Below are 24,646 nucleotides of genomic sequence, written 5' to 3' on the forward strand. Positions count from 1 at the left end.
AAAAATATTACTGCATTGATATTTCATTTCATACTTCTTTCATTATAGCTGGAAGATCGTATTTACCTTAGATAATTCATTTTTTGAGACATAGGAACAATTCTTTTATTATACATTGGAGAAGTAGCCTGGTGTGTTGGCTCAAGGTGCAATAGAACAAAAGAGGGAGGGGCTGGCACTGTAGCATAATGGGTAAAACCACCACCTGTGATACTGTGAAACTAGCATCCCATATAGGCACCTGTGGGTCCTTCTGATCCAGTGCCTTACTAATGTGTCTGGGAAAGCAGTGGAGGGTGGCCCAGGTGTTTGAGCCTCTCCATCCACATGTGATACATGTAAGAAGGTCCTGGCTCCTGGCTTCGGACTGGTCCAGCTCTGGCCATTGCAGTCATTTGCAGATTGAACTAGCGAATAGATCTGTGTGTGTGTGTGTGTGTTTAAAAAAATGAATAAATCTGGAAGGAAGGAAGGAAGGAAGGAAGGAAGAAAAGAAGGAAAGAAGGAAGGAAGGAAGGAAAAAGGCGACAGTGAAAGGAAGGGAAACATCTTGAGGTCCAAAGTTGAAAGCCAGACAGGCATGATATACCAGGTTAAGCCACCATATGTGGCTATGGGTACTGGATGATCCACTTCAGATCTAGCTCCCTGCTAAATGTATGAGAAAAGCATTGGAATATGACTCAAGTCTTTGGGTGCTTGCATCTGCATGAAACCTGGATGAAGTGCCTAGCTCCTGGCTTCTGCTTCTGGCCTGGTTCACCTCTGGCTGTTGCTGCCATCTGGGGAGTGAACCAGAGGAAGAAAGATGCTCTCTCTCTCTTTTCTCTCTGTCTTTCTGTCTCTCTGTAGCTTTGACTTTCAAATAAATAAATAAATGAATCATTTTAAAAAATGTTGCAAACCAAAAATCTTAAAAGATTTCCTCATGCAACAGGCATTTTTGCAAATACAATGCAAAACAGGCAGCTGGTATACCTTAAGAGAATCCCTATAACTAATAGAAAAAACACTCCCAGCATTCCTTTAGGAGCACAGGGGCAAGAAACCTAAATACTTTTTTGGCATTTCAAGATATTTGGTTCTCTTATGATTGTATTTCTTAAAAATCTTGAAACAGAATAAAGTGACCTATTATCAGAGAAAAAAACCAGGCTGCTCACAAAACAACCTGCTAGGGGAGGGTCAGAAAAAGCTCAAGCATTTTGTTTTTAGGTTTTTTCTGACATGTAAAATGTGACCATTTGCATTATGTTTCGGCCAAAAGCTTGCTGTAACAAATATAAACTTCACACTTCATTTTATAATAAAACAGGATCCTTTCTATATCTCATTTCTCTTTTTTTTTTTGACAGGCAGAGTGGATAGTGAGAGAGAGGGACAGAGAGAAAGGTCTTCCTTTGCCATTGGTTCACCCTCCAATGGCCGCCACGGCTGGCATGCTGCAGCCGGCGCACTGCGCTGATCCGAAGCCAGGAGCCAGGTGCTTCTCCTGGTCTCCCATGGGGTGCAGGGCCCAAGCACTTGGGCCATCCTCCACTGCCTTCCCAGGCCACAGCAGAGAGCTGGCCTGGAAGAGGGGCAACCAGGACAGAATCCAGTGCCCCAACTGGGACTAGAACCCGGTGTGCTGGCACCGCTAGGTGGAGGATTAGCCTATTGAGCCACGGCACCGGCCTATATCTCATTTCTTAAAACTAAGTTATCTTCTTGCTTCAAACACATTCCTGATCACTTACAAAGATAATCAAACAGTATCTACTTATGTGAAAGGCTGAGAGACAAAGAGACAACAGATAGTGATCTCTCCTATCGACTTCACATATGCCTATGACAAACAGGACTGGGTGAGGTTAAAGCTAAGCACCCAGAAATCAATCTTGGAGGCCAGCGCCATGGCTCACTTGGTTAATCCTCTGCCTGTAGTCCCGGCATCCCATATGGGCACCGGGTCCTAGTCCTGGTTTCTCCTCTTCCAGTCCAGCTCTCTGCTGTGGCCAGGGAGGACAGTGAAGGATGGCCCATGTGCTTGGGCCTCTGCACCCACATAGGAGACCAGGAAGAAGCCCCTGGCTCCTGGCTTCAGATCGGCCCAGGGCCAGCCATAGCAACCATTTGGGGAGTGAACCAACAGAAGGAAGACTTTCTCTTTGTCTCTCTCTCTCACTGTCTATAACTCTACCTGTCAACAAAATTTAAAAAATAGAAATAAATCTTGGTTACTCACATGAGTGGCAGGATATCAGGGGTCTGATCCATCATCTGCTGCTTCCCAAGGTGTGCATTAGTAGGAAGCTGAAATAGGAAGCAGAGACAGTTTTAAACTCTAAGCCCTCCAATATGGAATGCAGGCACATCCCAAACATCTTTTTTTAAAGATTGATTGATTTGAAAGTGTCACACAGAGATAAGAGATGGGAGGGGGTGTTCCATTAAATGGTTCAGTCCCCAAACGGGTGCAACAGCCAGGTCTAGGCCAGGATGAAGCCAGCAGCCAGGAGTTGCTTGCCGATCTCCCATGTGAGTGGCAGGGCCCCAAACAACTGGGCCATTTTCAGTTTTCCTGGGCCATTAGCCCAGACTTGGATCAGAAATGGAGCAGCTGGTACATGAACTGGTGCCCATTATGGGATGCCAGCATTGTAGGTGGTGGCTTTACCCTCCACTTTACAACACTGTCCCCCCCCCCAACGACCATCTTAACTACTGATGTTTTCTTGTTTATTTTGGTTTATTCCCTTTAGACTAATCACAGAAAAATTAGCTGCAGAACCATAATTCAATTAACCTCTTAAACAAATCAACAGAGAGTTGCTGTATACAATAACCTACTGTTCTCAAAATGCTGGTGCCCTGTGCCTAGTAACCTGAAAATTAAAAATTAGATCATGGGTTGGGTGTGATTCAGAGGTTGAGATCTGAGCATCCCAATTCAAAGTGCCTGGTTTGAGTCCTGGCTACTTTATGGCTTCCAATTCGGGTTTGTGTAATGCCCCTGGGAGGTATGGGATAATGTCCCAAGTACTTGAGTTTGTGCCACCTAGATGGGGTTCCTGTCTCCTTTCTTCAGACTGGCTTAGCATTGGCTGTTGTAGCCATTGCAGTGTGAACCAGTGAATGAAAAATATATTTGTCTCCCCCTCATTGTTGCTCTGACTTTTAAATGAGCTGAGAAAAAAAAATCTTTTTTAAAAAACATTTATTTGAAAGTGAGAGTCACACACAGAGAGAAGGATAGACAAAGAGAGACTTTTCCATCCACTGGTTCACTCTCCAGATGGCTGCCAAGGCCAGAGCTGCACCGATCTGAAGCCAGGAGCCAGGAGTTTCTTCCAGGTCTTCCATGCAGGTGCAGGGGCCCAAGGACTTGGGCCATCTTCCACTGCTTTCCCAGGCCATAGCAGAGAGCTGGATTGAAAGTGGAGTGGCCAGAACTTGAACCAGCACCCATATGGAATGCCAGCACAGCAGGCGGTGGCTTTACCCACTATACCACAGCACTGCCCCAAAATCTTTTTTTAAGACAAAGGAGGGTGTAACTTACTGCAAAAGGGATAAAATAGTTGGAAAATTTCCATGACTGACTCATTGATGTTGTAGTCACTACATTTGAGGACTCAGATTTTCAGACACTTTGCACAAGTTGTGATCTCCTTTATTCTAAAGTTCATGATTGCATCAGCTTTATGATCTAAAAGGCATAGTCTGCTTAATCTGAATTAAGCTCAAGATCAATGTAATCACATTATGACATCGTCAACAAATTTTTCTCCCTCATTATGTACAATAGCTATGTAAGTTAAAGAAAACATGATGAACACTTTTGCTCTGTCCAAGTTCTAAATGGTTATAAAAGGTGCCCCCATGAGTTTGCATAGAGACCCTTCTGCTTTGTGGAGTTTGACTTGTTCTGATAAGAAATTCAGATAATTTCTGCAAGAATGTTAGTCTTAACTTGAAATAAGTGTAAACTACTGATGTTCTCTGAGGCCATGAATTTCTGAACAGCTCTCTATTAGAAAGAGTTTTATTTTACTGATTACAGGGACAAGCATTTGACAATGCTACTTGGAACACTCCTATATCAGAGTGCCTTTAAAAATTGTTTATTTTGTTTATTTGAAAGGCAGAGTTAGGGGTGGGAGAGAAGCAGATTTTCCATCCACCGGTTCAATCCCCAGATGGCTGCAACAGCTGGGGCAGGGTGGATCTGAAGCCACAAGCCAGGAGCCTCTTCTAGATATCCCATGTGGGTTCAGGGAACCAATAATTTGGGCCATCTTTTGCTGCTTTCTTAGGCACATTAGCAGGGAGATCTCTCAGAAGCAGAGCAGCTGGGACTTGAACCTGTGCCCATATGGAATACCAGCATTACAGGCAGCGGCTTTATCTGCTCTGCCACAGGTCTGACCCCTCAGAGAGCCCCTATTATGAATGCACACCCTGAGAGGCTGCAGGTGATGGTCTAATTAATCAGACATCTATCAACCATATGGGAAACACTGACTAAATTACTGGCTCCTGAATCAGGTTTACCCAGCCATGCTATTGCAGGCCTTTGGGGGAATGAAGCAACTGATGGGAAATAGCCTATCACTCTTCCTTTGAAATAAATAAGTATATTTTTTAAAAATCTAATTGCATATTATATTTCATATAATATATAATGATGTGAAACAGTAAGAGAGCAGATAATTGAGGATTCTAGAGTCTATGTCTTTGACATGGAAATGCTTTTGGAACAGATAGATTTTTGAATTACATTCAGCTCCATGAAAATTCTTCTAATGAGTAGATAGAACACTAGATCGCCTTTGATCAAGGTAATAAGCTAAGCATGTCAATTTTCTCAATTGACAGTGAGAAATTCTCTTAAATATATTTGTGTTAGAAATAAAAATTATTAGGAATTACTACAAAGATCTGTATGCCCACAAATAGGGTCACCTAGAAGAAATGGATAGATTCCTGGACACATAAACCTACCAAAATTGAGCCATGAAGACATACAAAGCCAAAAAAGATTGATAACCAAGATGGAGATTGAATCAATAATGAAGGCCCTCCCAACAAAGAAAAGCCCAGGACCAAATGGCTTCACTACAGAATTCTAACAGGCATTTAAAGAAAGAACTAATTTCAATTCTTCTCAAGCTATTCAAAACAATTAAAAGGGAGAGACTCCTCCCAAACTCCTTTTATGAAGCCTGCATCACCTTAATTCCTAAACCCAGAAAAAGATACAGCAGAGAAAGGGAACTATAGACCAATTTCCCTGATGAACATAGATGCAGAAATCCTCACCAAATACTAGCCAATTGAATCAAACAACACAATCAGAAAGATCATTCACCCAGACCAAGTGGGATTTAATCTTGGTGTGCAGGGATGTTTCAACATTCACAAATCAATAAATGTGATACATCACATTACAAACTGAAGAATGAAAACCCTATGACATCTAAACAGATGCAGAGAGAGCATTTGATAAAATACAATATCCTTTCTTGATGAAAACCTTAAGCAACTTGGGTATAGAAGGAACACTCCTTGAGACAAGGCAATCATGACAAACCCACAGCCAGCCTCTTACTTAATAGGGAAAAGTTGGAAGCTTTCCCACTAAGAATAGAATATGGCAACGATTCCCACTCTCACCGTTACTATTCAACAATATCCTGGAAGTTTTAGCCAGAGCCATTAGGCAAGAAAAAGAAATAAAAAGCATGCAAATTGGGAAGGAGGAAATCAAGCTATCCCTAATTGCAGATGACATGATTCTATATATACGGGAAGAAAGGACTCCAAGAAGAGACCATTGATACTCAAAAAAGAGATTGGTAAAGTGTCAGGATATAAAATTAACACAGAAAAATCAATAGCCAATGTATACACAGACAATGTCATGGTTGAGAAAAAACTTCTAAGATCAATCCCATTAACAATAACTATAAAAAATTTAAATAACCAACTGGCACCAGGGCTCACTAGGCTAATCCTCTGCCTGCAGCATTGGCACTATGGGTTCTACTCACGGTTGGGGTGCCGGTTCTGCCCAGTTGTTCCTCTTCTAGTCTAGCTCTATGCTGTGGCCTAGGAAGGCAGTGGAGGATGGCCCAAGTGCTTAGGCCCTACACCCGCATGGGAGACCAGCAGGAAGCACCTGGCTCCTGGCTTTGGAATGGCACAGCACGCCGGCCTTAGTGGCTATGTGGGGGGTGAACCAACGGAAGGAAGACCTTTCTCTCTGTCTCTCTCTCACTGTCTAACTCTGCCTGTCAAAAAAAAGACCAAGGAAATGTAACAACAGACACCACAGAAATAAAAAGAATCATCGGAAATTACTACAAAGAGCTGCATGCCAACAAACTGGGAAACCTTAAAGAATTGGGTAGATTCCTGGACACAAACAACCCACATGAATTGAACCATGTAGACATAGAAAATCTAAACAGACCCATTACCAAGACACAAATTGAATCAGTAATAACGGCCCTCCTAACAAAGAAAAGCTCATACCAAATTTCTTCACTGATGAATTCTTCCAGATATTTAAAAAACACCACTTCTCAAGTTATTCAAAACAATTGAAAAGGAGGGAATCCTCCCAAATTCTTTTTATGAAGCCATCATCACCTTAATTCTTAAACCTGGAAAAGATACAACAAAGAAAGAGAATTACAGACCAATTTCCCTGAACTCAGATGCAATATCCTCAACAAAATTCTAGCCTTTCAAATCCAGCAACACATAAGGAAGATCATTCTCCCGGATCAAGTGGGATTTATCTCTGGTATGCAAGGATGGTTCAGCATTTGCAAAACAATCAATGTGATACATCACATTAACAAACTGTTGAAGAAAAACCATTAGATTATCTCAATAGATGCAAAGAAAGCATTTGATAAAATACAACACCCTTTTATGATGAAAACTCTAAGCAAACTGGGTATAGAAAGAACATTCCTGAACAAAATCAAGGCAATTTATGACAAATCAACCATCAGTGACATATTGAATGGGGGAAAAGTTGTAAGCATTCTCACTGAGATCTGGAACCAAACAAGGATATTCACTCTTGCCATTGCTATTCAATACAGTCCTGGAACTTTTAGCCAGAGTCATTAGACAACAAAAAGAAATAAGGGATTCAAATTAGGAATGAGGAAGTCAAAGTATCCCTATTTTCAGATGACATGATTCTATATATAAGGGATGCAAAAGACTCCACCAAGAGACTATTGGAACCCATAGAAGACTTTGGCAAAGTAACAGGATACAAAGTCAATAGACAAAAATCAACAGCCTTTGTATATACAGATAATGCCATGACTGAAAAAGAACTTCTAAGATCGGTCACATTCACAATAGCTACCAAAAAATATTATTCTTTGAAATAAATTTAGCCAAGGATGTCAAAAATCTCTATGATGAGAATTACAAAACATTAAAAAAGAAATAGAAGACACAAAAAATTGGAAAAATCTCCCATGTTCATGGTTTGGAAGAATCAATATCATCAAATGTCCATTCTTCCAAAAGCAATTTGCAGATTCAATGTGATACTAATCAAAATACCAAAGGAATTCTTCTCAGATCTAGAAAAAATGATGCTAAAATTCATTTGGAGGCATAGGAGAACTTGAATTGCTAAAGCAACCTTATACATAAAAAGACAAAGAACATCACAATACAAGATTTCAAGACATATTACAAAGCAGTTATAATTAAAGCAGCCTGGTACTGGTACAAAAACAGATGGATAGATCAGTGGAACAGAATAGAAACATCAGAAATCAATCCAAGCATCTACAACCAAATTTTATTTGACCAAGGAGCTAAAACCAATCTCTGGAGCAAAGACAGTCTCTTCAACAAATGGTGCTGGGAAAACTCGATTTCCACATGCAGGCATCTGAAGAAGGACCCCTACCTTACACCGTAGACAAAAACCAATTACAAATGGATTACAGACCTAAATCTATCACCTGATATTATCAAATTACTGGAGAGCATTTGGGAAACCCTGTAAAACATTGGCAAAGGCAAAGCTTTCTTGGAAAAGATCCCAGAGGCACAGGCAATCAAAGCCAAAAATCAACAGATGAGATTATATCAAATGGAAAAGCTTCTGTACTGCAAAAGAAACACCCAGGGAAGTGAAGAGGCTACCAGCAGAATGGGAGAAATTATTTACAAACAATGCAAGTGATAAAGGATAAATAATGAGAATATATAAATAGATCAAGTATCTCCACAGCAACAAAACTAAACAACCCACTTAAGAAATAGGCCAAAGATTTAAACAGATAATTTTCAAAAGAGAAAATCCAAAATGGTCAAAAGACACATGAAAAATGGTTCAGGATCACTAGTCAGAAGGGAAATGCAAATCAAAACCACAAAGAGGTTTCATTTCAACACAGTTAGAATGGCTTTCATGCAGAAATCAACAAACCAAAAATGCTGGTCAGGATGTATGGAAAAATGTACCCTAATCCACTGTTGGTGGGAATGTAAACTGGTAAAACCATTATTGAAATCAGTTTGGAGATACCTCAGAAATCTGAATATAGACCTACCATATGACCCAACCATCCCACTTCTGGGAATTTACCCAAGGGAAATGAAATCAGCAAATAAAAGAGTTATCTGCACCCTCTCCCGCCATGTTTACTGAAGCTCAGTTCACAATAGCTAAGACATGGAATCAAACTAAATGTCTGTCAACTGAAAACTGGATAAAAAAATTATGGGATATGTACTCTATGGGATGCTTCACAGTGGTTAAAAAATGAAATCTTGTCATTTGCAACAAAATGGATGAATCTGGAAATCATCATACTTAGTGAAATAAGCCATTCCAAAAGGGAAATATACTGTGATAACTAATAAATAAATTGAAAGGAAATCTGTAGAAGTGAAATTGACACTTTAAGAAGCAATGACTTGAACAGCACTTTTCTTGACTGTGGAGAGAGTTCTTTTTTTTCTTAATGGAGAATGGGTGAGAATGGGAGAGGGAGGAGGATGTGGGTGGGAGTGGGGGTGAAGGGTGAGCATGATCAGAAGAATTACTATATTTCTAAGGTTGTACTTATGAAATTTGTACTCATTAAATAAACAGTTTCTTTGGGAAAATAAAGATTACCTTGACCTGCTCTTATGAAGCCTACAGTAGTATCATCATATAATGCAGTAAAGATGTCCCTTGTACATCCAACAGTCTATTGATGACATAATCAAATAAGGACATGAAATAAAAAGGAATTTAAGGAACATCTCTTGAATAAAAAGCAATACAAATATGCTAAGAAAAATTATTGTGTTAAACAATATGTAAAGTCATATATTAATAACAGGCTGGATATACTAAAAGATGCAAAGGTGGTTAACAATTAAAAATGAGTGTCGATTATCCGTGTAAGTAAAAATACAAGAAAAAGTTATATAATCCCTTAGATTAGAATACTTAATCAAATTTGGTATCTAACCTTAAATAAGAAGCTGTTAGAATAGTACATCACAGCAACTTCATTATTCCAACTAAGCTTACCTACTAGTGAGCCTATTAAAAACAGCATAATTGACACAGAACATTGAAATCTTTTTCTCTGGAAGCAGACCTAGACAAAGCTCTCTGTTCTCATTATTTCTCTTCAAGATTGTACATGAGTTGTGGTCAGGTAAATTAATAAAAAGGAAATACTGGGTGAAAGGACCAACTTTTAAGCAACAAAATTGTCAATATATGTGGGTGATGCCATTATCAACAGACAATCCAACATAATTCAGATATAACAGAAAATATTAACAAAATTAAACAAGATTCCTGGGTAGAAAGTCAATATATGCCATCAACTGGTATACTATTCACCAGCAGGAAATAAACAGAAAACGATTTGAAGGACAAAACAGAGACTCACAAACACATCCCTGTAAGAGAAATGAAAGATGAAATAGTCCATGGGATATCTTTACATTCAGATAAACAGCTTTAAAAACCTTCAGATGAGCTAACAACAGCAAGCCAAGACTGCGGGAAAGGCACGCGTTCAGCAAGCATCTTGTAAACTGCAGCTCTCAGGAAGCAAGCTTGGGCTCACAGGATCCAGCAGGACCGCAGACAGCTGAGGGCGCCCAGAAGCTGAGGTGCCCAGAGCAGGGACAGCGCCCCCTGCTGCCGGAGCACCGGGCCGGAGAACATGGCGGCTTCAGTCTGAGCCCCACCTCCCCTGTTACCAGGCACCGCCCCAAGGAACCGCCCCAGCCTAGGGGATTCTGATTGGCTGCACCTTCTGTGACGTCGCGCGGCCGGCTGCGGCCACTGTCCAATCAGGCACGTCAGGGCGACCCTGCGGAGCCCCGCGGGATCTTTCTTTGTGGCAGCGCTGGGAGGGGTCCCCGGGGCTGCTGCTGAGCGGGCTCAGGTGCCTCAGGGGCTGCGCTGTGTGACCTTCCTGCACCGCAGGAGCCGCCCACGGACCCCAGAATGCCGCGGAAGCGAGGAAATGGTGAGTGTGGGGCCCACCGGGTGGGAACTGCGCTGGTGGCCAGGACCCGGGTTTCTGCCCGTGCGGACTCCGCCCAGGGACCGCAGCCCCAGGTCTGCCCTGTTTGTGCAGTTAGGGCGGGCTGGTCCTCAGGGAGACTGTGGACTGCACTGTGGGGAGGAGCTGTGGTCTGCGGGTCCTCCTGCCCCTCTCTCTGCCCAGGGTGCCTGATTGCCCTGAGTTTTCTAACTGCACGGGGAGTGGAGTCTCAGGTACACCGCCGGGTTCTCTCAGAGTAGCTCTTCCTGGGGCACTGAGTCCTTCTGCTGTTACCTGAGCACAGCGTCCCACGCCGGGTGGGCGGTAGAAGCGGTTTATTTGGCTCAAGGTTTTGGTCCGAGGTTGAGCAGCGTCTGGCGGTGTCCTTTTTTTTTTTTTTTGGCAGAGGCCTGAGGTGGCTCAGGGACAAATACAGGGCCGCGGAGAGTGGCCAATCCAAAGTGGATTTCATGGGATACCCCGAGGAGATCAGCCATTAACCCGTTAATCACGTGAGTGGATTTATCCTAGTCACCTCTTATGAAGTCTGACCTGGACTCCCCCTCCCTTTTAAGATTCATTTATTTATTTGAAGGTCTGAGTTACGCACAGAGAAGAGGAGAAGCAGAGAGCGAGAGTGAGAGAGAGCGAGAGAGAGCTAGAGAGAGAGGTGTCTTCTATTCATTGATTCACTCCCCATGTGGCCACAACTGGCTGGGCTGATCCGAAGCCAGGAGCCAGGAGCATCCTCTGGGTCTCTCACTCTGGTGCAGAGGCCCAAAGACTTGGGCCATCCTCTACTGCTTTACCAGGCCATAAGAGAGAGCTGGATTGGTGCCCATGTGGGATGCGGGCACCACAGGTGGCAGCTTTACCTGCTAGGCCACAGCACTGGTCCTTGGACCCACTTTTTAATATCTCACAATTGGGGTTAAATTTCCTCATGAGTTTCAGAGGGGACAAATCATTTCCAATTCAGAGCACTAAGTCTGACAACAAACCCATAAATGTGCAGAGATCTCCCCAAGTAGCCAGATGCCAACTTCTACCCTGAAACTTACAGCATTATAAACCATTTTCTCCCATGGAAAATCAATATATCAAAGGTTTGTTGTCTGTTTGTAAATGTTTTCCATGAGAGGAAAGGAGGTAACATCTACTTGATACTCTAATATAAAATTTTTATGCTGAGATGGATGATTGGTGTAGTAGTTAAATTGGGATGTCTACATTCCATATCAGAGAGTAGCTGAGTTTGAACCTTGCTCTTCCAATTCCATATTCTTGCTGGTGCACACCATGGGAGGCAGTAGGTGATCGTAGTAGGCGATGTTTAGTAAGTACATGGGTTCCTGCAATCTGCATGGAAACACAGATTGAAATCTAAGGTTTCTGGCTTCAGGCTGGCCCAGTCTTAGATGTAGTAGGCATTTGGTGAGTGAACTACTGGGTGGATAATCTCTCTTCCGATCTCTCTCTCTCTCTCTCCCTTTCTCTCTCTCTCTTTTTAACAAATTGATTATTTTTAAAACAACTTATTAAAAGTTGGGAGCTGGGAACTAAATCCAGGTCTCCAAATGGCTTAAGGTTCCCAGTCACTTGAGCTGTTGCCTGCTGGATGTGTCCCCAGGGTTTCCACTAGCAGGAAGATTGAATTCAACCAGCAGTGGAAATGGCACTCAAACCCTGGCACTATGTGATCTGGGTGTCCCCAGCAGCATGTTGAGCACTAGGCCAACTGCCCCCACCTCCTACTTTCTTTTAGAGGTGCTAAAATGTTCTAAATTGGCAGCAGAGATGGCTACCAAGAACTGGAAAGGAATGAATTGTATGTATATTTTTAGTTCATGAATTCCATGATAAGTGAGCTATATTCATAACTCAATTATACTACATAAGAAAGTTATATGATTTCTGATATTTTTAAAAGTACATATTGGATTATTTTGGGGTTTAATGTAATATTTAATATTGTAGTATTCCAAACTCAAATCCACATGAAATCTGTCTTCCCTTCACTGCATATTTCTATAGACATGTGTATATAAATACAAGAGAAAAGTGATAGGAGGATGTAAACTGTACATCACAATGATTGATTCAGGACAGGGGTTGTGAGGAAAGGTGATATTGTCCAGCCCTGCAAAGATGCTTAATGATGTTGTTGGTACACACAGAAATATGGCAAAGTTGTTACTTATGAATAGTCACATTGAATGCACATAGCCCCCACTTTCCAGTTAAAAGGCACAGACTAGCTGAATGGATTAAAAAGCAAAACCCATCTATTTGCTGTTTGCAAGAAATACATCTTTCCAACAAAGTTGCATGCAGACTGAAAGTGAAGGTTGCAAAAGATATTCCGTGCAATCAAAACCAAAAGAGAGCTGGTGTAGCCATCTTAATATAGGACAAAATAAACTTTAATAAAAAAAAACTGTTAACAGAGGCAAAAGATACTATATAATGATTAAGGGATCAATTCACCAGGAAGATGTAACTATTATGAATGTATATGCAAATAATTATAGGCCACTTGCCTATTTAAAAGAAATGTTAAGGGATTTAAAGAGAGACTTAGATTCCAATATAATAGAATTGGGGGACTTCATTATACCCCCTTAAGTAGTGAATAGATCAAGCAGAAAGAAAATCAACAAGAAAACAGCAGATTTATTCAACACTATAGACCAAATAGACCTAAGAGATATCTACAGAACTTTTCATCCTACAGTTCCAGAATAGGCTTTCTTCTCAGTAGTGCATGGAATTTTCTCTGCTTTTGCTGTATCCCTTAAGTTTTGATATGTTGTGTTGTTATCTTCATTTGCTTCCAGAAAATTTTTTGAATTCTCTTTTAACTGCTTCTGTGACCCACTGTTCATTCTGGAGCATGTTGTTCAGTCTCCATGTGTTTGCATATGCTCTAGAGATTCCTGATTTGCAGATTTCCAGCTTCATTCTATTGTGGTCCGAGAAGATGCATCGTATGATTTTGATTTTTCTGAATTTGCTGAGGCTTGCTTTAGGGCCTAGTATGCTCTCCCGAGTCCTGCGCTGCCTCCTTCTCCCTCTCACCCTTGGAAGTTGGGGGTATAGCATCTGGGTGGAAGGATGTTTTACGGGTGGTATCAAAGTGTCTCTCCCTCTCAAGGGTGAGTTTTTCCACCCATGACAAAGTGTTCCAAGAAAAGAGATTGGCCGTCTGAATCCAAAGGGCCAGGGTTATGACAGCTTCCCAGACACTTTCAAACATATAGCATAAGGCCTTTAAGGCCTGGTCCTTTGGGGATGAAACTGCATCACCCATACTGAATGTTTCACTTATCCTGAGAGACCGCTTAGCTTCGGCTGAAAAGCTACTGGTCATGCATCACGTTGGGTGCCAGATGCAGGGTCTTAGTCCACCCTAACAAGGATGGACTGAGTCCAAAGAAAGGTAAGTGCACTGCTCACCTGTTCCTCAGCCTCCCGATCCCAGAGACAGATGCAGTGGAGAGTCAAGTCAAGGAAGCAAGAACTCAGTTTATTGCGTGCATAACAAAGCCTTTTAAAGCACAAGACCACAGGATTACTGGGGCAGGGCATAAGGACCAACCAATTACTTAAAAGGTCATTTTACAGGGTGACTTTTTACAGGACCAGCCATATGTCTGTACACTCATCATCAGTTGTCACCTCTCCTGATGCTGCGTGGCCAATCAGCTTTGGTGGTAAATGACTTTGGGTACCACCCACCTTTCTTTGGGCGCCATCTTTGAATTGCCACGTTTGTCTAATTTCCCTGCAGGAGCCATCTTTGAATTGCCTCCTGTGTCTAATTTCCCCACACAAGTGGTGGCAAATTCTTTCAATTTCTGTTTGTTATGAAAGGTCTTCATTTCACCTTTATTCACAAATGAGAGCTTTGCAGGGTATAATAATCTGGAATGACAGTTTTTTCCTCTTAGGACTTGGGCTAGATTTTGCCATTTTCTCCTAACCTGCAGGGTTTCTGATGAGAAGTCTACTGTGAGTCTAATTGGAAATCCTATGAAAGTAATCTGGCATTTCTCTCTTGCACATTTTAGAATTTTCTCTATTTGTTTCACTGTGGTTAGTTTGATTACAATGTGTCATGGCAAGGATGTTTTCTGGTCATGTCTATTCGAAGTTCTGTGTGCTTCCTGTACTTGGACATCTCTTCCTTTTTCCAAACCCAGAAAGTTTTCTGCTAGTATCTCACTAAAAGTGCCTTCTAATCCTTTCTCTCTCTCCATGCCTTCAGGAACTCCTAGATCATGAGTTTTTTTTTTTTTTTAATAGTATCCTGTAGATTCCCAACAGTGTTTTTTAGATTTCTAATTTCCTCTTGTCTTTGGTTTGACTGTATACTTCCCTGTGCTCTGTCTATGTCTGATATTCTCTCTTCTGCTTCATTGATTCTATTTTTAAGGCTCTCCACTGGATTTTTTATTTGTTCTATTGAATTATTCATTTCACTTTGATTTCTCTTTAATATCTCAGTCTCATGTCCTATTGAATTCTTCATCTTGCTTTGATCCCTCCTTATAATTTCAATTTCATGCGAGAGATTTTCTTTCATGTTCTTCATGGGTTTCAGTACTTTGTGTGTTTGCTTTTAATTACTTCTTTTTAATGTTATGATCTAATTTTTGAGTTCCATTTCTTGCATTTCTTCTATCTCATCATCTTCATGATCTAATATTTATGTGTCGTACTCTTTTGGGAACATCATGATGTCTTCCTTATTCTTGTTTCTTGAATTCTTGCATTTGCTCGGCATTTCAGGAGATACTCATTTTTTTTTTCTGCTGTGGCAGTTTTTATCATTGTATTATAACTGTAGATAAATGGACTTTCTGCTTTCAGTGAATCTCTAGAGGCTTGTAGTAGGTGTGGCCAGAGAGCTCTGGTGAGTTCTCAAGGGTAAAGGGTATGCCTAAGGTGACACAACCAGGTTTGGCATGTTAAGTCTTCTCTCTCCTTTTTTTAATCAGAAGGGAGTTATATTCTGTTCAGCTGAGCTCTTCTCTTCAATGGAGCCCAGTGCCTGAGTACTGAAACAGGTGTGTGTAATATCTGCTCTGTCGCACGGACCACATAAGGATCTGTGCTCCCCATGTGAGACCTCTGTCCATAATGAGTTGTACTATGAGAATTAACATTAAATCTAGTCTTCAAACACCTGTTTAGCTGGGAGCCTAGAAAAAGTGCTCAGGCAAGCTATATTGTGAAAAATTAGTTCTAAGTAATATGAAAGATAACCCAGATAAAACAGCAGTCCAGCAAATCACTCAACCTCACTGAAACTACAAGCAGCCACACCATTTTCTATTAAATCTGTTTATAATAAGATTTAATATGATGAACACTTGTAAGAAGCTGTGGGTACTTAAACAGGGATGAAGAGCTATTTCTAATGTGTAGTAATGGAGGTGGAATGGATTAATGCACACCTATTATCTAGATGGGAAATATAAGAGCTATTACCGCTAGATGCATCATAGCATTTGTAGCCCTGTTACCAAGGGATGGCCATGCAACCTAGGTAAAGTGTTCCTCCTGAGGGTATCCTCAGGAATGAACTGAATATAAATTAGATTTACATAAATAAAGAACTTTGTAAATTGGAAGGGATAAAAACACACATTTTCAATAAAAATGAGGGTCACCTGTAGGAGCAGGGAATAATACAACAAAAAAAGGTTATAAAAATTATAGTAAAGTTAAATTAATACAAAATTATACTAGAGGAGTTAGGACTGTGGTGCAACAGATTAATGCCCTGGCCTGAAGTGCTTACATTCCATATGGGTGCCGGTTTGAGACCCGGCTGCTCCACTTCCAATCCAGCTCTCTGCTATGGCCTGGGAAATGGAAAAAGGACCAAGTGCTTGAGCCCCTGCACCTATATGGGAGATCAGGAGGAAGCTCCTGGCTTCAGATCAGCAGTTTCTGCCATTGTGGCTAATTGGGGAGTGAACAAGTGGATGGAAGACCTTTCTCTCTCTGTGTGTAACTCTGATTTTCAAATAAATAAACCTTTTTAAAAAAGTGGACATTTATGCTCCTGCTTCTCTGTTGCAATGGGTACCACCTGGATAGACTTGAATCCATGTTCTTGTCTCAAGGAAATTAGGAATTGAATGAAGAATTTCATGAATGAAAAAGGCATTATGCACTCAGTAATACAGGAAAATTCAAAAGATGAGTGTTGCAACTTATAGGGTTTGAGGTTGTCCCTTTTAAGAATGAGGGTGATGTGTGGGACAACATCTACTTGCATATTCAAATAGACCTTGGGTAGTGGAGTCTAATCCAGATGCGCACACAGGTAAGTTGAAATTTATCATGGATATATAAGTCATCACAAACTCATTCCCTTGTGCTTCACACAACATTTATTATCCAGGGCTGGGGTACACTATTATGGCTGGAATATGTGTCACTTGATATGCCTATGGTCACATCACTGGTTTGCACTACAATAATGTGGGGAAAGAATCCTGGGTGGACAAAAAAGCAGACATAAAACAAGTAGCTGTAATTGATGAAGATGGTATTCCAAATAACTATTGCAATAACTGTTACTCTACTTTTAAATATTTATTAAAATTTACACAAGAGAGCATAGTTCAGTTCATATACTTGATCCCGTTCACAAAGAGAAACCAAAAAAGCAGGTTGTATAAGAGAAAAAATTTCTGAACAATGGTTAACCACTCTCTATCACAATTTGTCACAGAAACTGCCCAATACTTGCTAAGGTGTGATTCCTCCAAAGAATTCCAAACAAATTATATTTCAGGGACTTCTCTCTATAATCTTGTTATGTTTTGTGGAAGTCTGCCTAATAATAATGATATTTCCCATTACAATATAGTCATGGAATTTTTTCTTTCTGTGAACTGTCAGGTAACCATTGGGAGATGACATATAGTACATAACTTTTCTACGCATGTATTTTCTCATTTCTGAGTCTCTTCAATGTGAATTGATTAATGGCAGAAGAATTTTTTCACATTCATTTAATTGATATTTTGCTGTATGAATACTCTGGTGTTTGTTGATGTTTAATTTCTTTTTTAAGGGTTTTTGTTTAGTTATTTGACAGAGAGAAAGGTCTTACTTTATTGGCTCACTCCCCATATGGCCACCACAGCCACAGCTTCACTAATCTAAAACCAGAAGCTAGGGGCTTCTTCCTGGTCTCCCATGCAGGTGCAGGGGCTCAAGTACTTGGACTGTCTTCTACTGCTTTCCCAGGCAACAGCAGAGAGCTGGATTGGAAGAGGAGCAGCTGGGACTAGAACTGGCACCCATATGGCATACCAGCACTGCAGGTAGAGGATTAACTTACTGCACCATGGTGCTGGCTATGGTTTTTTCACATCTACTGCACTTGATGGATATCACCTTTTTTGAGTTGCATATTTATGCAAGCCTGAATTCCATTAAAATATACTTCCACATTCATTACACTCCTAAGAAACCCCTTGTGTAAATTCTCTGATGCATAATGATCGATTTCTAACAAATGACTTTTTGTCACTAATATTTTTTTGTCACTAATATTTTTGACCTTTCTTCCTTTTTTTTAACAATTTGTTTATTTGAAAGACAGAGTTACTGAGAGAGGTACAGAGAGAAAGGTCTTTCATCTGCTGGTTCATTCCCCAGACGGATGCAATGGCTGGAGCTGCAGCAATCCAAAGCCAGGAGCCAGGAGCTTCTTCAGGGTCTCCCACATGGGTGCAGGGGCCCAAGGACTTGAGCCATTTTCTACTGCTTTCCCAGGCCATAGCAGAGAGCTGGATCAGAAGAGGAGCAGCTGGGACTAGAACCAGTGCCTACATGGTATGCCGGTGCTTCAGGCCAGGGCTTTAACCCACTACACCACAGTGCTGGTCCTGACCTTTCTTTCTTATGGGAGTCCCTATTGTATGGGATGTAATTTCCAGCAAAAGGCTTTGTCACAATGGTTATGTTGATTTTGGGAAAAGTCCTTCACATTCATTATATTCTTAAGTTCTCTCCCTTGTTTCAACTACATGTGTTACGAGGTATTACTTCTGACAAAAGTCTTTCTCACATTTATTACAAGATTTCCACCATGTAATAAATTCTCTGATATTGTGATTTTGGCAGAGTTTTCCAACACTCATTCCATTCATAAGGTTTTTCCCCCATGTGAATTCTCTGATGTTTTATGAGGTGTTACTTATAGATAAAAGATTCCCCATATGCATTATATTCAAAGGGTTTTCCTCCTATATGAGTTAGATGATGTCCAATGAGGGCTGAATTATGGAAAAAAGCTTTCCAAGTCATTATGTTCAAAAGGCTTTTCTTCATGTGAATTTTCTGATGCATTCTCAGATGTGACTTATTGCGAAGGGCTTTTCTACAGTCATTGAATTCATGAGGTTTCTCCCCGGTGTTAATTCTCTGGTGTGACATGAGCTATGATTTAACAAAAGGTTTTCCCACACTCATTAGATTCATAAGGTTTCTGCCCTGTATGAATTCTGTTTCAATATGAGGTATAATTTATACAAAAAGGCTTTTCCACAGTCATACAAATTTTAAATTTATTTCCCTGTGTGAATCCTCTGATGCATTTGGAGTTGGAACTTAAGACCAAAGGCTTTTCCACAGTCATTACATTCATGAGGTTTCTGCCCTGTGTGAATTTGCTGATTGTTTATGAGGTGTGAATTTTGTGTAAAGGCTTTTTCACAGTCATCATATTCATGAGGTTTCTCCCTTGTGTTAATTCTCTCATGCATTATAAGGTTTGACTTTTGTCCAAAAGCTTTTCCATAGTCATTACATTCATAAGGTGAATTAAAACTGAGTGATTTTCCACAAGGTTTACATGTGTAGAGTTTTTCCTTTGTATTTAGCCTCTGATTTATTGCAAGATGTGACTGGTGAATGACAGGTTCAACATACCTAATGTATTCATAAAATTTCTCTCTTGTGTGAGTTTGTTGATGCATATTGAAGCTAGAATTTTCATGGATAGTTTTTTCTATTTGAGTTGCTTTTCCAAAAGTGACAGTTGACTTATTATGATTTTCTGCCATATGAACTCTCTCAGATTTACAACACATCTTTCTTGTGAAGACTTTTGCTTGTCCACTGGGTCCAAATGGCTGCTCCATGATGTGAGTCTTGTCATGCTGACCAAGAGGCTCACAGAACTGGAGAGAATTTCCAGGTATCTTAGTGTTATCAAATTTTTCTCCAGCCTGTAGTTGATCAGGTCCACTGGGGGGATACACATTGTGACATTTATTGCATTCCTCAGGCTTCAATCCTGAATAGGTTCCCTTTTTAATAATCAGTGTTGGAGTATGGCTTGAATTTAAACTAAGTGTTTTTCTTAATTCAACTCTCTTGGGGGTTGATGTCTTGTTATTTTTCATAAAATCCTGATTCAGAATTTCGTCCTGACTTTCCTGGTTGATCCAAATCAGGTCATCTCTTTTCATGCCCACTGAAATGAGAAAAAGCAATCATGTCACTGAATCAAATGTAACTGTTTCTCCTGGCATACTCATATAAAGGAAATGAAGTTGCTTGTTATCCAAGTAGCATAATATTTTCATAAAATCAGTATGAGGTACTTATTTATAACCATTATATGGTTTTTCTCCTTAATACATTAATATATTAAATTATATCATGAAGTTTCCCAGTGTTCAAACAAGATCCTTTTTACTATGAGAATTGTTCAAGGATGGTAGAATGACATTTGTGCTATGATGTGTTGTCGCTCCCCCTCTTCGCGGAGGAACGACACAGGACCCTGCGCTGTTCTTTTGTCTGCTCGGCCCTTCCCGGGTTTGCTGCTGGTTCTTCCCGGGTTGGCTACCGTCCCTTCCACCTCCGTGGAAGGGCGGTTCCCCCTGCCACTTTCCCCACTTCCGCGGGGGAGCGGCACACCGCCGGCTGGCTCTCTCGGGGGCTGCACAGGTGTTCCTTCAGATAGATGTTCCCGGTGCATGTTGTCTCTCTCCTCCTTTATAGTCCTCTTCCACCAATCCCAACTCTGCTACCCACACGCCGAGTACGCTGCTCTCCTCCAATCAGGAGCAGGTCCTACAGTTTATTGGTTGAACTAGAGGCAGCTGTGTAGAAGCTGTTTCCTCCTCTCCCAGCGCCATAATGTGGGAGAGCAGATGCATAGAATAAGTCTTAATTCAAGTAACAGTCTAATCCGAGTTGCTCTCCACAATGTGTGGGATGCCTGCATCTCAAATCAGTGTCAGTTTGAGCCCTGGCTACTCTGCTTTCAGTACAGCTCTTTGCCTATGTAAACTGGGAAGAAGCAGATAATGGTTCATGTGCCTGGGGACCTCTGAGACACCAGGGAAGACTAGATGAATTCTGGAGTTTTGGCTTCAGACTAGTTAGTGTCATCAGGAGTAAGGCTAGAGAAAAATTCATGGAAAGAGCACCAGTCAACATCTGCACATTTTCTGTCTTGGCCTCCCTGTCACTTATGTACAGACTGACCTGAAAGGCTCTGATTCAGGCATTCTTTCACCTTCCATGGCTCTGCACCTTGTTCCAACTTGAAGATCAAGTCAGGTTTGGTAATGCAGGGCCCTATTAATGGAAACAATGTAAGACTTTGTGAAATCACTATCTTGGGTTATTTAAAGGACTGCAGCTTGCTCCAGGAGCTATGCAACAAATGTTCCAATTTGAATCTCTTGCTGGATGGTAGATATCCAGATTATTCATGGGCTCAAATTCTATACCTGGCCAATATTAAACACTATTAAGAGTTCCCTTATTTCTCAAATAGCAATAAAATGTTATCACTGGGCATGTGATGGCTGTTACTCACCCAAAGAGAACAGGCTGCTGTAGGTCTCCAGCATCACATCTCTGTACAGGATTTTCTGAGCATTGTTCATTTTCTGCCATTCCTCCCAGGTAAAGTACACAGCCAGGTCTTCAAATGCTATCATCACCTGTAACATTACACTTCCAGTCAACATATTAACTCTGTCACAAGATAAACACTGACAGTTGTGTATTGATATGAAGGAAAAAAGGAAGGATATGGTTTCACATTAGACTTGTTGAGGGTTTAGAAAGCCACACAGAGCATTCAACAGAGTCAAACCTATGATCTACAGGCTGTGAAAAATGTCCAAGCTGAAGGGAAACAGTAGGTACAAATCACAAAGGCCACATCTGTCAAGGGAAATTGCACAGCAGGCTAAAAGAGGGGCAATATTGACTCTTGAATGGGCAATGTTAAGGAGAAGTATGTAGAAGCATTGAGGAAAAAAGACAAGAAACCATCAGTGAAACTATGATGGGAATGAACAGAAAAGAAATTCAAGGAAAACACCAAGCATATCACTTCCAATATGTCAGAGAAAAAATATATACTAAAAGAGAGGACAGACATTTAGCTTAGTTTTTATGATGCCACCTCAGAGTGCCTATGTTGGATTTCCAATGCCAGCTTCAGTTTTTAGCTCCCAGATAATGTAGACCTTGGGAAGCAGTGGTGTTGTCAACAATGAAGGAGGTCTAGATTCCATTCCTCAATCCTGGCTTCAGTCCTGCCCCAACTTTGGTATGGTTACTTAGTGAGTGATTGAATGTGTCAAAGCTCTCTAATTCTTAGTCTATCAACTTGTTTCTCTATCAAGCTAATAAATATTTTTAAGTAAGAGAAAATACAGGTAATACAAAGAATAGAAATTAACTTTTGCCCTTGTCTATGATTATTCTACTGATAAAGAATTGAAATAACATTATACCTAATTAAAGTGAAAGCAATGGAATTACTTGTCCAAAAAGAAAACCTGGGAATGTCTGCAGTACAATCTGCACTTGTGACTCACAGAGAAAAATGCTTAGTGATTTGTTCAAGAACCTACAATAGTCACCAAAATTGTGATGCAGCAGATTAAACCTCCACCATCACTGCTGGCATCCCATGTAAACAGAGGATTTGAGTCCTGGCTGCTCCACTTCCAGTCCAGCTCCCTGTTAATGTGACTGAAAGAGCAGTGAAAGATGGCCTGAGTATTTGGACCCTTCACCAATGTGGGAGACCTAGATGGAGTTCCAAGCTCCTGGCTTTGGCCTGGCCCAGTCCCAGCCATTGTGGGCATTTGGGGAATGAAACAGTAGATAGAAGATATCTCTTTCTGACTCCCTGTCTCTCCAAATCTCTGTAACTCTGCCTTTCAAATAAATAAATAAATTTTCAAAAATAAATGAGTCTCCAGTAGATTCTTTCCCCCACATATTCCTTATCCTATTCCTGAATCCAATTCAGCTTCTCAAATGTACTAAGGACTCTATTACTCTAACAGTTCAAAACCAAACTTAACTGATTTGTGTTTTAGCACTAGGTAACTCTTCCTCTTGCTGAATGCTAGGTGTTTACTTCATAGGTAGCACTAAAAAACTGCTCAGTACATCATCTATGTGACAATAAACACTGTTTCAGACAACATGACCCCAAAAATGTAGCATATTTTGCTTAGTTTCAGCTCAATTCATGTAACAAATATGTATTTTGCTATAGCAAAAGAAAGACAAGAGACCAAACTGCGTTATTATAGATGACAGTAACGTTTCATAATCATGCCAAATTCATCATTCATTTCTGTATGTTCTGTGAGAACAAATTTTATGTTTATTTTTCTATTTTAAAAAATTTTAAAGATTTATTTATTTATTTGAAAGTCAGAGTTATGCAGAGAGAGAGAGAGAGAGAGAGAGGTCTTCCATCTGCTGGTTCAGTCCCCAACTGGCCACAATGGCTGGAACTGCACCAATCTGAAGCCAGGAGCCAGGAGCTTCTTCTGGGTCTCCCACATGGGTGAAGGGACCCAAGGATCTGGGCCATCTTTCACTGCTTTCCCAGGCAATAATAGAGAGCTGGAGCAGAAGTGGAGCAGCTGGGTCTCAAACTGGCTCCCATATGGGATGCTGATGCTTCTGACCAGGGCTTTAACCCACTGAGCCACAGAGCCAGCCCCATATTTTTCCATTTTAATTAACTAGTATATTGGGGCCGGCACTGTGGCACAGTGGGTAAAGCCACTGCCTGCAGTGCTGGCATCCCGTATTTGTGCCAGGTCAAGTCCCAGTGGCTTTGCTTCCAATCCAGCTCTCTTCTATGGCCTGGGAAATCAGTAGAAGATGGCTTAAGTCCTTGAGACCCTGCACCCATGTGGAAGCTCCTCACTTCTAGCTTTGGAGCAGTGCAACTCTGGCCGTTGCGGCAAACTGGGGAGTGAACCAGCAGATGGAAGACTCTCTCTCTCTCTCCCTCTGCCACTCTGTAACTCTGATTTTCAAAAAACAAATCTAAGAAAATAAGTAAATAAACTAGCATTAAACTCATAAGTACTGACAAGCTGGGGAATAATTAACAAAAAAAAAACACTTACAGTGATATATTAATTTTCTTTCCTCTTAGAAACATGTGGAGGACCCAGAATCATACCTGGAAGAGAAGGTAAATGGAAGTTCAAAGAAAACTCTGGAGGCCAATGCTGTGGCATAATGGGTAAAGCTGCTGCCTGCAGTGCATGCATTCCATATGGGTACCAGTTCAAGTCCTGCCTGCTCAATGTACAATCTAACTCTCCGCTATGTCCTGAGAAAGCAGTGAAACATGGTCCAAGTCCTTGGGCCACTGCACCTGCATGGGAGATCCAGAAGCTCTTGGGTCTTGGCTTTGGCTCAGCTCAGCTCTGGCCTTTGCAGTAATTTGGAGGGTGAGCCAGCAGATGGAAGACTTTCTCTCTCTCTCTCTCTGCAACACTTTCAAGTAAATAAATGAAATCTTAAAAAAAAAAAAAACCTCTTGTTTCCTTCTTCACTGAACAGTGGAAAAAGAAGAATATCATAGAATGAATAAAGAATAATAAATACATTATCCAAGAAAACATCAGCTTCACTGTGGAGGAATAAACCTGTAAAAATGGAAATATATAGAAAATGCACCACCTATATTAAGTGACAGAGATTAAACAGAAGTTATCATTGGTTTAATGAAAGCATTATCTACAAATTTTGTAAAATAATAATGTAAAAGTAAAAAGAAACATTGAGTGTAC

General features: G+C 40.8%; 2 long non-coding RNA genes across 3 annotated transcripts in view; one reads left to right on the forward strand and one right to left on the reverse strand.

Annotated features, from left to right (window-relative positions):
• The window catches only part of LOC138845446 (uncharacterized), a 48,474-nt gene extending 38,242 nt beyond the window's left edge, over window positions 1-10,232 (reverse strand). Inside the window, exons 1-2 of the long non-coding RNA XR_011382706.1 lie at window positions 10,006-10,232; window positions 2,228-2,295 (exon numbers count right to left, since the gene is read on the reverse strand). This is a non-coding gene — a long non-coding RNA (uncharacterized lncRNA). The remainder of the gene's footprint in view (window positions 1-2,227; window positions 2,296-10,005) is intronic.
• On the forward strand, window positions 10,190-24,352 carry LOC127484110 (uncharacterized). Of its 2 annotated transcripts, XR_007910862.2 has the most exons (4): window positions 10,190-10,514; window positions 10,939-11,044; window positions 17,757-17,878; window positions 24,004-24,352. It is a non-coding gene; the product is annotated as an uncharacterized lncRNA (long non-coding RNA). The 2 variants fall into 2 exon arrangements; XR_007910861.2 differs by lacking the exon at window positions 17,757-17,878 and having other exon boundaries at window positions 10,210-10,514.
• The last annotated feature ends 294 nt before the right edge of the window (window positions 24,353-24,646 follow it).

The sequence above is a fragment of the Oryctolagus cuniculus genome, chromosome 15, assembly GCF_964237555.1.
Source record: "Oryctolagus cuniculus chromosome 15, mOryCun1.1, whole genome shotgun sequence".
NCBI classification, from domain to species: domain Eukaryota; kingdom Metazoa; phylum Chordata; class Mammalia; order Lagomorpha; family Leporidae; genus Oryctolagus; species Oryctolagus cuniculus.